Below are 10,973 nucleotides of genomic sequence, written 5' to 3'. Positions count from 1 at the left end.
TACAGGGCTCGGGACCACAATACCTGATGGAACGCCTCTCCCGGCATGAACCAACCCATACACTATGCTCTGCAACTAAGGCCCTCCTCTGGAAGCCTCCTCTGAGGGAGGCTCAGAGGGCAGCAACAAGGGAGATGACCTACTAGGTGGTGGCCTCCCATTTTTGGAATAGTCTCCCTGATGAGGCCCACCTGGTGCCAACATTGTCATCTTTTCAGTGCCAAGTTAAAACTGCCCTCTTCTCTCAGGCATTTGGCAGCGTATAAAGAGTCTCTTTGATTGCCTCTGACTGATTGCTTTAAATTGTTTTAGATACATGTTGTTGTGTGTGCTTTTTGTTCTATATCATTACATGAATGGTTTTATACTTTATATAATGCATTTTAATGTTGTTTTTTCATTTGTGTGAACTGCCCAGAGAGTTTCAGCTATGGGGCAGCATAGAAATATAATAAATGAATGAATGAAAGTGCCCATACCTAGTTTTTTAACTTGCCTTTTCAATATGTTGAGATGAAAACTAGGGCTGTGCATGGATTCCCCAATCTGACTCAGAGGCCACTTCGGGGCTTCCAAGGTGGGCCTGATACGGCTTGGGCTGATTTGGGGGCAGGGGCAACTCACTTCAGCCTACGAAGCCAAAGCAGAATTTGGACATCCAAATCCTGCTTTGTCCCCTGCAACGTGCCACATTCCCAGCTCCTTACCTGGGCCCTTGTTCGGGGAGGGGGCGCCACCGCTGGGGAGCTGCTGCCAGGGGAGCCGCTGCCTCCAGGGGAAGTACTGCCAAGGGAGCTGCCACTGCCGGGGGAGCTGGCACCAGCCCCAGTGCTGCCGGCGGAGCCGCTGCTGCTACCAGCTCCTAGGCCTTCAGAGAATGGGAGGAGTCATTTTAAAAATAGCCCCCCCCCCCCGAACAACAAGACAGCTGCTGGTGCTTGTCCTTAGGACCCAGGTAAGGAGCTGGGCTTCCAGATTGTACTGAAGTGCTTTGGAGCAACCTGATTCTCTTTGGGCCACTTTGGGCCCCCTCCACCTCACCTCAGAGGTGGCCTGAAGCAGCCCGAAGCAGACCATTTTGACTCAGAGCTTGGGTTTCGATCTAAAGTGGTGCACAGCCCTAATGAAAACAGCATGGTCTGGCTTTTAGAGTGTCAGATAAGACCTGGGTTCAAATTCTCACAGCCATGAAGCTGGATAGCCTTGGACAAGTCATTATCACTCAGCCTTACCTGCCTCACAGGGTTGTTGTGAGGAGAACTATATACACCACCCCGGAAGCTCCTTGGAAGAGTGGTGGGATATAAGTGTAGTAAATGAACAGGTAATATTATGGGGGTAAGATCCTTTTGTTTTATTTTTTTTAATCATTCGGGCATGTCCTCTTCCTGGGCCACAGAGATGTAATGCGGGCTCCGGGACAAAACATAGCCTTACAGCCCTTCTGTACAGCCTACCTTCAAATAAAAATGCGGAATTCCAATAATATACAGCTTTTCTTGATGCACTTACAATTTTGGATGGCATTTTTAAGTATTAGAGGGTATTTTATTACTAAATTAGCTATTAATTTAACAGTACCATCATGCCATAAATGGTGTCAGTAGATAACACTATATTTAAGTACATGGAATATTGACATGGTGTATTATATAGTTTAGTATGTTGTATTTAATTATTCGTTAACAAGCATAAATGCCAATTCATTAGATAGGCAAACCTACTTCAATAGAATGCAAAAAGAGTATCTTACAATCTCTAGAAATTATGAATAAACATAGTGACCTGGTTTGCATGTCATACCAATTCCTGGGATGTTTAACTCAGAAATTTTAGGGCTGTATGGCAGCAAACGAGTGTGCTCCTTTTTGTGCACCTGTCACTCCCACTTTCAATTAGCTGTAGTCAACAACCCATTCCTGGCTTATTATTGTGACATCCAAACCCAGAACTCTGGGTTGTTAAAGGGTTAAACAACCCAGAGTTCCGGGTTTGGTCATCGTGATAACAAACCAGGAATAAGCTTGCTCACTGCTGCACAGCCCTGCCAATTACTGGGTTAACCCAGGAATTGGCATGAGATGTGATAGTCTGGGGGAGAAGGGCCATTTTCTAGCTGTACCTTGCTCTTCATTATATATAAAGTTTTTTTTTTTACTGTTCTTTTATTATTTTAAGGTGCTGAAACCAAATCCAAAGAGTGCCTTTCTGAGCCTTGGGGAAATTTCAGTTTCAGTTCTAAATTTCTCGGTATAGCAGACTGAACCATTTTGTTTTTTCTTTTATACTTTATTTTATTCACCTGCATCAGACTCATCTAGTTGGGATTATAAGCATCTCAAAATTATTTAAGAATTTTGAGGACATTGATCAGTGGTGGATCCAAGGATACTGTTGGGGGAGGAGGTACTTTTCCAGGAGTGTTGAGCAGGTTGCCTACCTTCAAATAAAAATGTGGAATTCCTATAAAATACAGCATTTCTTAATGCATTTACTATTTTGGATGGTATTTTTAAGTATTAGAAGGCATTTTTATTACTAAATGAAGAATTAAATTACTATGGTCATTTCCATTATTACTTTTAGGTATCAGCGCAAATATCTTCATTTCATTTCTTATATTTCCATACCACCCCATATTTGAAGCTCTTTGGTTAGCTCTTCATTGTTGTTGTCCAGATCATCATGTATAATTCCATTGCTGTATTTACCTTGGAAAGTGCAGAATGTCCACCTTAACTGGACTTTACTGCACCCACATGCGTGACTACAGCCTTTGGTGCATGAACATCTGATAAGGTTCAATACCACGTTAGGTGCTAGAGGGGACCTTGTGGCAGCTTTCAAGGTGTTGTGGTTGACAAAATCTGTCAACTCCTCTGTTGTGGTTGACAAAATCTCCCATCCAAAATCCAGAGGGTAATGGGAGGTGAACTAATTAGATGGGCAGACTTCCACTGTGCTGTTTGGAGGTGTGCTCGTTTATAGTGTTGCTGCAGTGCATTGGGTGTTGGAGGCAACTTAGGGTGCAATCCTATGGCTGCTAGACAGTGGCTAGATGGCCATAGGATTTTTCATTTTATGGGAACCGACCTCGGAACCGTGTCCCTACCCTGCCCCCGTTGTCTCATAAAAGATGCGGTTCATCCCTGGCTCTTGTAAGAGCAGTGCGGAGTGGGGGGAAAGGGGGCGTTCCCAGGGGTGGGGAGGGGAGGGGATGGTGGAAGCATCATTACGCTTCCTATGCGCCGTCCACCACCACCCCTGCTCACTCTGACCTGCTCCAGCTAGACAGCCGAAATTGGCCATCTAGCTGCTAATGCAGAGCAGCCAGAGCGCGGAGAAGATCCCCTCCACATTCCACCCGCCCTGGATTGGATAGTTGGTCACCTCTGAGTTCGGAGGCGGCTGACTATCCCCATTGAATTGTGTCCTTAGAAAGTGTTGGCATGTTTGTTACTGTTTTGCTGGCCATATGCTTCTTCCACAAATGATCACGCAAGCCTTCTGTCAAGGTCTGCCCTTGGCTGTATAACTCAGCAACAAAGGTGTCATGCTGTTTCATTACAACTGTTTATTCTGAAGCAGGGTCACCAACAGCTTTAAAGGTCTCCTTAAACTTTTGGGGAATGCTCAGCATGTGGCCTTTACCTATTCCAGCAAGAGATGAGGTTGTCTCACAACCAGTTAGAGCGTAGGCAGCTAGCATATCTGTTATATATGAGTTGTGAGCTGCAGCAATATCATTTATGTCAATTACCGATTTGGACCCACAACATTCTTCCATTGTCATAGGTGTTAATATGCATGGTATATACATGGTATGTCAGCAGCAGCAAGACGTCAGTGTCATCATACACCTTACTCGTATTGGATGATCATCTGAGGCATTTGCCGCCTCCCACACAACTATGTTCACAATATTTAAATTAGCTCAAATATGTTTTAAGCTGACATAAGCTGACATAATTATGCGTTGTTGACGGGCCCCATAACCCAACAATAACTTCAACTGGTGATGGCTCTGGACCAGTTAAAATCAGCCTGTGGGTTTCATTGACATCAGCATTTATTAGTACATCCACAATCCATGTAATCAATTGTGTTCTTGTCTTTATAGAGTTCACAAAAGATAAAAAGAATGAAACAGGATATTAAGATTATTCTTTAAAAAAGAGTGCCAATAAAACCGAGGCTGATCAAAAAAGGAAGGCTTCCTGGAAAGGAGCTGTTTTCAGGAGCTGCTGAAAACAATGCAGTGTTGGTGCCTGCCTGACCTCCAGAGGCAGGAAGTTCCATAGGAAGGGAGCCACCATGCTGGAGGCTCTTCTCCAGGTGGACTCCAGTCAGGCCATAGGTCCATGTGGAACCACCAGGAGTAAGCCCTCTGATGACCTCAGTGATTGGGCAGGTTGGTAAGGGAGAAGGCGCTCTCTCAGCTATCCTGGGCCCAAGTGGTTTAGGGCTTTGTACCCTAGTACCAAAACCTTAAACCTGGCCTGGCAGCAGTTGGGCAGCCAGTGCAGTTCCCTCAGCAAAGGAGTTGCATGCTGAAAAGGGGAAACTCCCAATAACAGCCAAGCTGTTGCATTCTGCACTAACTCCAACTTTGGGAGCAGCCTTAAGGGCAGCCCCGCATTACAGTAATCCAGTCTTGAGGTTACTAGCACCTGTTCCACTGGGGCCAAGCTAACCCTGTCCAGGAGAGGCCGTAGCCGGCAAACCAGCCGAAGCTGGTAAAAGGCACTTGGAGCTGCCATGGCCACTTGGGCCTCCAGTGAGAGTGATGGATCTAGGAGTACTCCCAGACTACAAACCTGATCTTTCAGAGGGAGTGCAACCCCATCCAGATCAGGCAATGAGCCAGTCTTCTGGACCAAGGACCCACTCACCCACAGGGCTTCTGTCTTTAGTTCATTGGCCCTCATCCAGCCATTACTGAGTCTAGGCACTGATCCAGAACTTGCATAGCCTCACCCGATTCAGATGTCACAGGGAGATAGAACTGTGTGTCACTAGCATACTGATGGCACCTGGCTCCAAATCCCCTAATGACCATTTCCAGCGGTGTCATATAAATGTTAAACAACATTGGGGACAAGATGGTGCCCTGCGGAACATCATAGTTCAATTGCCAAGGGGTTGACGAATGGTCACCCAATGTTACTGTCTGAAATTGACCCCACAGGTAAGACCAGAACCACTGTAACACAGTGCCTCCAGTGGCCATCCCACGGAGTAGATCCAGGAGGATACTGTAGTTATTGGTCTCAAAAGCCGATGAGAGAGAGCCTAAATTGTCAAAAAAGGAATTGTCAAGCCTAGGAAGCTTGATTTCTGCTAAGACTATAAATAGGTGGTCCAGCCTTTCTTGACAAATGTTGAGACAATGCTTTACTAGTTTCGATTTATTAAAGGTGCGCTCACCTGATGCAAATAAAAAACAACAACAGAGCATTCTTAGGGCAATGTATATTTGTGGAAGTAGATTTTCCATGCCTTTGGCCTACATTTAGTTAAAGGCAATCAATGTGTTTTGTTTTGTTTTTGTCATAGTATCTTGGGTTCCTTCTAACTTTAGCAAAACACTGGCATTCTTCACACTTTACTCGTAGTCCAGATCCGGAGCAGAAAATATGTTCCACAGAGTAGCTGAGCACAGGTCAGGCTGCTCAGCATGGTAAAGCTTCTTGCAAGGAGCGTTGTGGCCTGGTCTTTCTCCCTCCCATTCAACGCTGTTTCTTGCCCCAATTTATAATCCCCAACCAAGGAAGCAGCGGAGCACTCCAGGGAGTTTTGGGAATAGGCTTCCTATTTTACTCTGGAAGCCTCTTCCCATGAAGATCAAAGATGAAAACGTAGGTAGTTGCAACCTTCTTTGCCCACTAACGTTAAGCAATATGAATAAACACTAATCAGTAAAAATAAACACTGACCTCCTATAGTGCTGTGGATTGTGTACAGCAGTTTCTGGGGAACATGGGCGGGAGGGTGCTGTTGCACTCACGTCCTGCTTGTGAGTTTCCCATCCACAGCTGGTTGGCCACTGATGAACAGAATGCTGGACTAGATAGACCCTTGGTCTGATCCAGCATGGCTCTTCTTATGTTCTTATGATTGAGGACCTAACAATGCTACCAACATGTGAATGGGTGGTATATAGGCGCCACTCATGGATGGATACATATATGGATATTTGGTCTGCTTTTGTTGACGTTTAAGCTGCATTTTCATATATTCAGTTGAAACTGATACTTTTAAAGCATATCGTTATATTCTTTTTCCTTTTTTCTTTTCTTTTTTATGATTTTATTTTGTTGGAATTCACAATCAAAACATTAATAAGAAAAAATGTTAAGCAATATAAACCAGTACAGTGGGGACTCTCAGCTTTGTGGTGTTCTGGGGCAGTTTGCCCCCATTCTCTCTCCAACCCTGCCTTTTTGAAATTGAGCGGGTGAGAGGGAAGAATGGTGGTTAGGTCATAATCCGCTGGAATGTCTCTTGTGGAAGCTCCATCGAAATAAGTGCCACTTGTGAACAAGAGCACTGCACAACTCTCATTTATTTCATCTTCACAGTAGGTTGTGACCTCTGCTTTTCTTGCTGTTTTATCCCTAGAGAGTCTTTCCCAGAGACAAGTGTTATGCCTGCCTAGGAAAAAAGAAAACCTTACATATTATGAAAAAGATCAATTTAAATGAAACTGCCTTGCTACTAGTCTCACACTAAAAATGCTAAATGATAATAAATCCAAGTGTGATCAAAGTTGTTTTCTTGCAAACATAACAAATGGCTATGCAGGTGCATGTTATAATCTAGAAACCATTACAATTAAGCAACAAAACCAGTTTCCCATTTTTTTCCATCTGCAGCTCCCCCTGCCATAAGGGTAATAAGGAATCAAGAGTCCTTAATACTGAGAGCCTCAAATCCTTCTTTGTTAAGGAAGATCTATGCTCCAGCACTGTTGATTTAAGAAGTGGTGGTACCCTGAAGTTCATCTTGGAGAAATACATTGGAATAATACATCTATTGAACAAACTAATTAGATTTCTAAACAAAATAGAAGGCAAGTCATTTCTGCAGCATTCATTTCATTTGGCATCCAGAATTTGCTCTTTATTGTCTGAATTTCAGCAGGGCCTCTGAAAAGACTGAGAAATGCAAATATTAACTGTGCTTTCATGAATAACATGGCGTGAGTGTTGTTTCCTTCCTCATTTTATCATATGCCAAATGAAGAACAAACTTTGGAGACAACACTGGGATGCACGTACTAGTAAGCTCTTCCAGAGGATGCGAAGTGGGAAGGGACCATATTACAGCGGTAGGGCACATGCTCTACATCAAAGGCAGGAGGGTGATTTGTACCAGATCAGCAAGGATTTCAGACTCCCAATTGTTCAACAACAGCAGAGGCAAAATAAACCCTCCACCGCAAATTATACTGCTGAAATGAAGAAAGCCTGGGGTAACCTGACATATATTTGTGTTCATTTATAGAAAAAGGAAAGAACACCTGGGGGGTGTCTCCATGAGTGATTTATTCTGAGCTGGCTGAGTTTGGAGGTCGTTAGGGATACAGGATGTCGTGGCCATCCAGCAGCCACCCCAGAGCTTATCATGGAAAACCAGATTTCCTAAGACTGCTTAAAGTCCGGTTCCTTTCCTCAAGTCGGGTTCTCCCTGGTATAGTTGCTGTGTGCCCCAACCCCCGTATTGACCTCAGGTATGCTAGCCCTGCCCAGGGCTGTGCCTTTCACTCTGACCCCAGTCAAGGGGTGTTTCCTGTGTGTTCCCCATCCCTGCACAAACCAATTAGTATCTACTCAGAAGTAACTCCCATTGTGCTCAATGAGGCTTGTCCCCGAACTGCACACTCCTGAGATTCCCATGAATCAAAATAATGTATTTGGAGAGCCTCAATGTCGAAGCTTCGGTTGATCGCATCAGGGCAGCTAGAACAGGGTGTTCCTTTCATGTTTGTTGGGCAGGGGGAAGAGAGAAACAGAGTGATTTCTGTGGATACAGAGGAGGAAACTGCAAAGGAGAAAAAGGGGAGAGCCTGGAGTGGGGGAGAGCTTCTCTTATTGGTTGAGCAGCCCCTGCCAGTCAGATGACATTCACTTCAACTCCCCTCCCCACACAGAAGTACGTTCTGTGAAGCGACTGCGATACGCTTGCTCGTGGAGACCATGCAGACCAAAGCCGGCTCCATGAAAAATCCAGGTAAGCCACAATTGGCTTTTTCTTCCGTCTCCTTAACCAGGAGACCCAGGACGAAGCCAAATATGCAGATGTGGTAGTGTGCGTTGATCCTCAACAGGGCCAGCCCTACCCTGACACAATGTGAAGTAGCCTACCTCAGGTGGCAGGTTTTGGAGGGCCACAGGATGCAGCACATTCTCAATTGCAGGCTGGGGTCTAGCATGCAATGAAGCACTTTGCCAATTTACTGCAAGGATGAAAACTGCTGATCTCAGTAGTACATGCTAATCGTGTGGGATGGGATTCCTTACATTCTACCCATTCTGTGCCTTTTCTTCTTCTGTAACGGCAAATTACAGCTCCCAGCTTCCATGTCTTCCCACAGCAGTTGACCCCTGCCACTACTGCCTTATGCATAGCTAATAATTGGGTTGACACAACCTCAATCATTGTAACTGCCCTGCTTGGAAGGAGGGAGTGGAGGAGAAGGTTGGTGTTGGGTTTCATGTGTGGTGCTTCTGAGCCTCTCCAATTTTGGGTGACACCAGCTGCCTCTGTTTCTTCTGCTTTCAATAGGTCCATTCAACCCTTCTATGAAACAGTGAACAGCACCAGACACAGTGCAATCCCACTTGTTTGCAGCAAAAGAATAAATCTTCATAGCCTCAGCCAGATGTGATCCCATCTAATAATAGATCTGTATAGCTTCACGTTTCCTAGTCTGTGTTTAAGTATACTATTTAAGTATACTAGTTTTTTCCCAGGATGGCATATGTCAGCAGAAACTTGCATATTTTCCTACGAATAAATTTGCGTATATTTCAGGAAAGTTAAAAAAAAAAAGACCCCAAAGTCCACAGATGCCGCGCGGCCTGAAGAGGACGATCCGCAGTGGATTCCTCAGGTCAGCTTCTTAGAAATATGAACTCCTTTTAGTCCATCTTGAATTTCTCCAGTATCCCTACTCCCCCTACACACACACACACAGACACACACACACACACACAGCTCTCCGATTTGCTGGGGGGGGGTTGGACTATTCCTGCCATATTACTGGGAAATGCCCCAAACACTCCTATACTCTCCTCATTCCAGATGAGCCTCAGACTGATCTCTCTGTAGATGGTTCAGATCTGTGGCATGGAAAGCAACACCAATTAGCTGTTGAGCAAACCAAGGTGAACCCTGCATCTGATGTACTTTCATTGTAAGAAGATTGTCCTGAGGCTCAGCTCCCTTGGAAAACAGACTGCCTCATCTCAGGACCATTTCACATGGATACTTCATATGTGTATGTAAATACTTATGCTGTGTTCTCCATAATATATGTGCTCCATGCCATTATAGATGTTATGGGCATCTGGGGTAATAGCTCCGTGCAATGTATATATGAAGTGAAAAACTATCCCAGTTAATGTGCAGGAGTTTCAACTTTGTATGCTGAAACACATACATATTGGAAGCCATTTCCAATTTTAAATATGCATGTGTTGTGTGTGCGTGCACGTGCATAGGGACATAGCTAGCAGATCAGTTTCATTATTAATGGAAATGTTTCAATCCCACTTTTTTGTCCATCAAGACCATGCAGGGCAGCTCACAATACATAAAATAAAATACAGATTAAACACACTATAAACGACGTTATCAATAAAAAAAAAGCAGACGCAACAAAATCTGTCCCAGTTCGCCCCCTAAGGTCCTCTGAGGGCTCTCTGCCACGGCTGCCTAATGTGAGACTGGCAGCCACACGCAAGGGGCCCCTTTCCTTTGCCACCCCTCAGTTGTGGAATCACCTGCCTGTTGAAATGCGCCTGCTTACCTCGTTGAAGGTTTTTCAGCAGGCATCAAAGATGCTATTATTCCGGCAGACCTTCCCTTTTTAGAATTCTTGTTCCTTTCGCTGACTTTTGTATACTGTTTTAAGCAGTGTTGTTTTAAGCTGTGTTTTATTGGATTCTTTAAAAATTGTTTTTAGTTCAAAGTTCTTTTTAGTTATATGTTGTTTGTATATATTATCCATATACTTTTATGTAAATGGTTTTTAAATTTTGTACATTGTATTTTAATGTTTTAACTTTTGTAAACCTCCCAGAGAGCTTCAGCTATGGGGCAATACAGAAATGTAATAAATAAAAAATAAACATAAAATAAACATCAGGAGCATTCGAATAACACTAGGGATGTTGGAGCAATCCGCCATGCAATCAAATGAGTTCAGATTTCTATGGATCCATCTATGGATTCAGATTTGTATAGATTCTATGGATTCTGCAGCAGACCAGCTTTTCATGAGTCACACAGATTCCGCAGACTTGCAGAACTTTTTTTTTTTTTTTTAACTTTCTGGAATTTTACACAAAATTTACTAGTAGAGAAGTACGTAAATTAAAAAAAACACCAGCCGAAAATGTACATTTCACCAATAGGCTAAAGCATAAAAATGTTCGGGGGGGATTTGCGTATGGGGGGGGATTTATGCATTTTCACAAATGTGATTTTGTGCAAATTCGGGAAATGTGGAAAAATCCGATTCCGTCAATGAGTGGATGACTGAACAAAAGACACCCGACGATCCGCAAAATGCAGATGGAACAGATTGAACAGTTTTTTTAAAAAAAAATCTGTACATTCCCAAGTAACGCATGCACAGAGTCAGCCCTTGCCTAGGTCAAATACTTACTTGCATCTAAATCTAATGATTAAAAACAAGCGGGGGTAGGGAATTGCAACACCTAGAAGCCAATTAACAAAATATCCTC

General features: G+C 43.9%; 1 protein-coding gene across 1 annotated transcript in view; it reads left to right on the top strand.

Moving 5' to 3' along the window:
• Positions 1–10,376, top strand: part of ERCC8 (ERCC excision repair 8, CSA ubiquitin ligase complex subunit) — a 90,987-nt gene extending 80,611 nt beyond the window's left edge. Inside the window, exons 14-16 of the transcript XR_014787592.1 lie at positions 6,876–7,072; positions 8,153–8,232; positions 8,788–10,376. The gene's annotated coding sequence lies outside the window, so the exon portion shown is untranslated. The remainder of the gene's footprint in view (positions 1–6,875; positions 7,073–8,152; positions 8,233–8,787) is intronic.
• The last annotated feature ends 597 nt before the right edge of the window (positions 10,377–10,973 follow it).

Source organism: Heloderma suspectum, chromosome 2, assembly GCF_057233095.1.
Source record: "Heloderma suspectum isolate Gila_16-S chromosome 2, 16-S_ref, whole genome shotgun sequence".
In the NCBI taxonomy this organism is placed as follows: domain Eukaryota; kingdom Metazoa; phylum Chordata; class Lepidosauria; order Squamata; family Helodermatidae; genus Heloderma; species Heloderma suspectum.
The sequence above is the reverse complement of the archived record's forward strand: the minus strand, read 5'-3'. Positions and strand labels throughout refer to the sequence as shown.